Source organism: Triturus cristatus, chromosome 10 (genome assembly GCF_964204655.1).
Source record: "Triturus cristatus chromosome 10, aTriCri1.1, whole genome shotgun sequence".
NCBI classification, from domain to species: Eukaryota; Metazoa; Chordata; class Amphibia; order Caudata; family Salamandridae; genus Triturus; species Triturus cristatus.
This window is the reverse complement of record NC_140593.1, coordinates 1,195,516,911-1,195,523,106: the sequence shown is the minus strand read 5'-3', so window position 1 is coordinate 1,195,523,106 and position 6,196 is coordinate 1,195,516,911.

Below are 6,196 nucleotides of genomic sequence, written 5' to 3'. Positions count from 1 at the left end.
AGAGCCCAACCCAGAGCCACACCTGAAGAACAGATGCCATGGAGCCACGGAACATGCATCCCGGAGCCCCAATAGGGAACAACACCCACCGCCATCACCCCCACGACTCCACCTCCCCCCCCAGGTCCCACTCCGGGCCCCCCCCACCCACCCCCGGACAAAGATATGTCACATCAACCACACGGAATCATATACCAAATAACCTGCATGATGTCGCACAATCACATCTGGTGACATGCATGTGTAGTCACAAAAATGAGCATCACACATTCACCTTCGAAGCAACAAATGAAAACTTATTAAAACAAAGACAGAACAGTAGTGAAGACACATGTCAGCTCCCCTCGGGACAATCCGTAGGTCGCAGCCTGCAAGACAAAAATCATGAGGAGAAGGTGTGTCTTGTGTACATCAAAGGACAGAGAGAGAGAGAGCACCCAGGCCACACTGCCCACCTGCTGCCACCGGTGTGTCTCCAACAACGTGCTGGTATGTAGTGTAGTTCACCAGGTCCCACATCTGAGACAGACCCGCCATCTGAAACAGAGTCCAGACACCTGAATGGCAAAGTACATACAATTTCACAAGACATCATCGCCTGACCGCCCCTGCGCACCCAGGCAGCTGTTCCTCAGCCCCACCTGCCGCACAGCGGTGCATGCCCACCCCTGCGCACCCAGGCAGCTGCGCCCCAGGCCCTCCCGCCGCTCAGCGGTGCATGTCCACCCCTGCGCGCCCAGGCCTCACTGCTCACCTTCCGCCACCGGCGAGTAGAAAAGAGGGCCCACCACGTGCCGCTGCAAGCCACAAGCCCGGGGCCCACAGACATGGCACCTTCCACATCATGCAGCCCTGCTCCGCAGGCCACCAGGTCTCACATTTGGTGCTGGGTCTTGATTACTCCATGGCAGAGGACATACCAGTGCACCCGGCCTCATCGCAGGCTGCACACCCGCTCAGCCTCATAGGTGCCACTAACTCTGTGATCCAGGAGGCGACCCCACGTGGCGGTAGGCCCGCGCTGCCCGCTGGCTCAGGCCTACACTGCGGTCCAGCAGGGCACACAAAACCTTTGCCGTCCAGACCACCGGGACGGGGCATCATCTCAGGCTGCACACCGGCTCAGCACTTAAAGTGCCCCTACCTCAGTGCACCCAAAGTCACCGTCCCGTGGCGGTGTGCCCGTGCCAGCCGCAGTGTATCCGGTGCCACCAAGTCTGTGCCCCCACAGTCATGGACCCTCTATGATTGGGTATTGTGGTGTGGATGCCATCATGTCCCCTTCGGGCCTGAGGAATGTGATGTCGTAGGCCCCTGGGCCGCCATGCCTACATGCACACCAAACGGATACACCCCGAGAGAGTTTGGAAATGGCGTCGTGCACGTGCGCCTGGCCCTTTTTATTGGCAGGGTCACATGTGCTGTGACTCGTGTGCTGGATGGGTGTGGTGTGGGTGTAAACCAGCCGTAAGGGAGTGGCAGTGGCATGCTGACAACTAGACCTGTGAGCAGCAGATCACTACAGGGGAGTCCTGGCACATTTGGCATTGTAGTCCCCCCCTGGAGCGTAAGCGTAGTGAGCTGGCCTGGTGTATGCCACTCCAGCGTAAGGGTTTGGACAATGACCCTGGGGGTCTGTGCGTGGTTCCGTACGGGGCTGGACAAGGAAGTAACAAATGCGTGTGTCGCTGTTGTTGTGTCGGTCCACCCTGACGACAATCGACAATGTGTCACCCTGTGACCCAAGTCCAATGACATGAGCCACATGGACGTAAGAGGAATTCACTGACCCTACATTCATCCATGCTACCACACTTGAAAGACCATAGAGATGACACATCTGTGTGATTCGGAATGTTTAATGCACATTCAGTGGAGTGTTGCATCTGGAGCAGTACAGGGCCATGCAAACCCCACTTTCAAATGTTGGCCCGTGGAGGGCCAGCCAGAGTCATTCAGGGAATGACCAGTCTAAAGGAAGTGGAAGAGTTCAGTCCGCAGTCTGATAGCAGTGTCATTGGTTATCAAACAGGTTATGGCAGTCCATGTCGAGGTCCAAGGTGAGTATCGCAGAGTGTATCGGGGACAGTGGAAAGTGATGATGCAGAGGGCAGAACCAAGCTGAAACCGGCCATGATTCAGAGATGGATGCTATTGCTTCCTTCTGAGCACGAGGGCAGATTCTTCCGCATCTTCGTCCTCTGCTTTTTCATGTGCCTCACGTGTGGGTGGTTCTGGCCTTTCTCCAGCATTGTGTGGCAGTGAACCTCAGGGGCCGGAGGTGGAATGTCTGCCGCACTGTGTGGCACTGACACTTCAGGGCGCGGAGATGTGGATGTAGTGGTAGCAGCAGCATGCATCAGGATGGTTTTGAGGTCATTGTGGAACCCAGCTACCTCTCGCCGGCGTGCAGCCGTGACAGGCGCTCCTTCCGCATTAGCCCAATCCATGTTCTCCATGAGCCTCCACATGAGTCCCAACTCCCGGGCGAGCTCGCTGGAGCCACTCTGACTAGACAGTCATTCTTGTCTCACAGTCAGGACTCTGGCGATGTCAGTCATGGTTCATTGGAGGCATGGAGCGGACTGTCGGTGTCCGTTAGGGACCGTGAGTGGTCCCTGATGGTTCTTAGACACCCACGTAAGGCATCTAGTGTGTCTTTCATGCGGTCGAAGCCCACCCGCACCTGTTCAGCCAGCTGCTCCTGGCATCCCAACACACGGCGTTGAAAGGGCATGTGTTCTTCGTGGGGGTCCTGGGAGGCAGCCGTGGTGGTGGGTGCTGCCTGCAGTGTGGTCTGTGCAGGGGGTGGGTTCTCCTCATTGCAGCTGGGCTGCCCTGCTCCTGTAAGTGTGATGTGGGGTCTGTCAATGAACTCTTGGAGGGCGCCGGAGTCAAAGGTATCGTGGTCCTCTTCATCATCAGAGAAGAGAGATGGGGACTGTTCTGCAGGAGGTGGTGATTGTCCCACTGCAATGTGAAGGGGAGATGCAGTTTAACAATGTGTTCACATGTGTGTTGTCGCATTGTACATGTTTACATACAGACTGCATGACTGTGTACATCGTGGCTGTTTTGGAGCGGCTGCCCATTTGCTGCGGGACAGTGGGCATTTCGACAACATCACGGCTGTGTGTTTGTACTTGTACATTATCAACTCACATTTCCCTGCAATGCCCCTTGTGATTGGCCAGTGTCTACACTCAGTCAGCACCAGTTGTGTCCTCTGTTCTGTGGTGAACTTTTTGTGGTTTGTGCCACTTCGTTGTCAATGTTGATGTGCTGTGCACGTGATGTGTGTGTACCGCATTTTGGGGGAGTTGCCCCTGCAGCTCTGATTTGGCTGCCCCTTATCCCTTACATGCGGTGTGCCTCTGACTTCTGTGCTCATACAGTGCTGAAATGTTGCATACTTGGGTACATAGTTCTCTTGGTGGGAGTTGGGGTCTGAGGCATGATTTGTCCGCAGCTGTGCTCTACTTAATTGTGCATGTGTGCCATTGTGCCCATCACCCCCGTCCCCCCGTCCCTGGTCACCCTCTTGGTGTTGTGTCCGGTCATGTTGAGCAGTGTCCGGGCCCCCAACTCCTGCCGCCGTCTCCCCACTGATGACTGTGGACACCATTTCCTCAATGTCGTCCAGCTCCTCCTGTGGCGCAGGACTGCCACCTCCAGTCTGCTTTGTTGCCTTCCGGTTGTTGGCGAGTTTCAGCTTGGTTTTGCGCTTGACGTCATTCCAGCGCCTCTTGACCTCATCCATTATCCTCTTCAGCTCTCCGACTGCATTCACCTTGTCCACGATGGCCTGCCATAGTCCATTTTTTGTCACCAAATGATACAGTGGAGGTGACGAACAGTTGAAGCGCTTCTTCCTACTCTTCTTCTCCTTGGCCTTCCCTGACCACGAGGTCCCAGGCAGGTCCTCCGGGGGGCTTGTTGGGTTCTGGTTCTCCTCCGTACTTGCTCCGGCAACATCCATTGTTCTTCGCTGTAGTTTGGCATTTGTTTGTCTGTTTTTTTTCACCTTTTATGGTGATTGTTCCCGTCTGACGCTTGTCGATTGCAGGCTGATTTTTGTATCGCGATTGTCCTCATCGCAGCTTTTTTGCGTTCGTGTTTCGCATTTTTGTGGCGTGGTGTTGGTTTTAACGCGGCCATTTGACGCGTTGTCTGGTGACTATCGCATGGTACTGCTGTGTTGTGAATAACTGGTTAACAAGGCGTAAATGTCCAGAAAAGGACTGCGATGTTGAGGGTTGCTATGTGAAAAGAAAGTTGGAGTGTCTGGCAGCGCTCTATGGCGTGAGTGCGCTACTACCGCAGGTTTAGGGGCTCAGCTGGCTGCTACAATGTATCCAATGTATCCATGTCGCAGGGGTTTCCTGCTGCGGCGCCGGTTACTTCTTAAGGCACGCTACGGGGACGTCACCTCCTGCTAGTGCTGCAGTTGTTTGCGGGAGGCTGCTAGGTGATTGAAGCACATCATGGCAGCGCTGCTTGCACCACCATGGCTGCAGTAAAGTTTAAATGATGACCGTCACCCCACCGTAAATTGCAGAGGCAGTGACGCTATCGTGGCCAGGACCGGGCGCAGTGAACCCATTGCAATGGCTCGCGGCCTCACAAGTGAGACAGTGAGGGCTGCAGCCAGCCGAGTGTGTACAGTGTGGTAATTTGATAATGTGAGGATCTGACCGCCGCCTCATTGTTTTTTTATGAGGTTTTAGGAGACAAGGGTACCCCGATATGTGAACCTGGGGTGATAATGAAGAGTTAAGAACAATGGTTCAAGGATGGCCCAAAAGGGTCCAATAGAAAAGGTGACCCAGGCAGGGTCACTTGTTTTTTAAGATAAGTGAAATCAATTCCGTAGGGAGCAGGAGACAAAGTACGTAAAGGGTCATGTAGGTCAAAAGATAGCAGGTATTTATTTAAACAAAGTCAATTTTAGAATGCTCACAAAATAAGAAAAGCGTGGTGTGAAATAGTGATAGTAGTTTTAAAAAGACATCGCATTGACAACAATATAGTAGTTGAATTCCATAATTGATCTTAACAAGTTATAAAGAATTCATGTTGTGGGGTGGTCGACGGCGTTTCGAACCCAATTATTGGGGTTCATCTTCAGGACAGTGGTGAGCATGTATTTTGAAGTTAAACTGCCCGTAAAGTTCCTAGAGTCTCCAAAGTGGGAGGCAGGGGCTTCAAAGGTTAATTATTTGAAAACAAGCAGCTTGGCAGTACATAGATCCGCCTGGAGAATGTAATTTTCTTTAGAGGGGCGACAGGGCAGTGAATGGGAGCCTGAGGCCGAGCAGTCAGAGACGTCCTGCAGCTGTTGGGGCTGGCTGATGAATGCGCATTCATCAGCCGAGATCTGGAATGCCGAGGCCTCCAGCCTCCGGCGCCAGCAGTGAGAGGGCCCGCCTCAGTCTGGGTGTCTTACCCTGCCAAATAAAACGCCCCAGGTCAGACTGCATCCGTCGAAGCCACCCGGCTGGGGGCTGTAGCGGGAGCGCCCGAAACAGATAGAGCACCTGAGGCAGGATGGTCATTTTAACGGCCGCCACCCTGCCCAACAGCGAGAGAGTATTGCGGTCCCATCTGGTCAATTCTTCCCGTATCTTCCTTCCCACAGCAGTGTAATTCGCTGCCGTCATTGCGGGCAGGGTGGGGGCCAGCTGGATTCCCAGGTAGGGCACCAGGTCCCTTGACCACACTATCGGGACTTGACTCTGCAGGAGGGTTCTGGTCACCGGTGCGAGTGAGAGGTCCAGGGCAACTGACTTCCCCATATTCATCTTAAATCCCGCCACCGTCTCGAAAGCGTTCAATTCCTCAATACAAGCCGGCAGGGCTGTGAGAGGATCTTCCAAGGAGAAGATCACATCATCCGCATATAAGCTAACTGCATGGTAAAAACCGCCCATTTTCACTCCCGTCACCGCCGGATTGTTCCTAATGCGCTGTGCGAATGGTTCCATGTATAAGGCGAAAAGTAAAGGTGACAGCGGGCACCCCTGTCTCGTACCCCTTTCAATAGCAAAACTCCCAGAGCTGCTGCATCCATTTACCCTCACCACCGCGGTTGGGTCTCTGTAGCAATTGAAAATCATGGTGCGGAACTTGTCCCTTATCCCCACCTCCTCCAGCACCCGCTCCAGGTATGGCCAGTGCACTCGGTCGAACGCTTTTT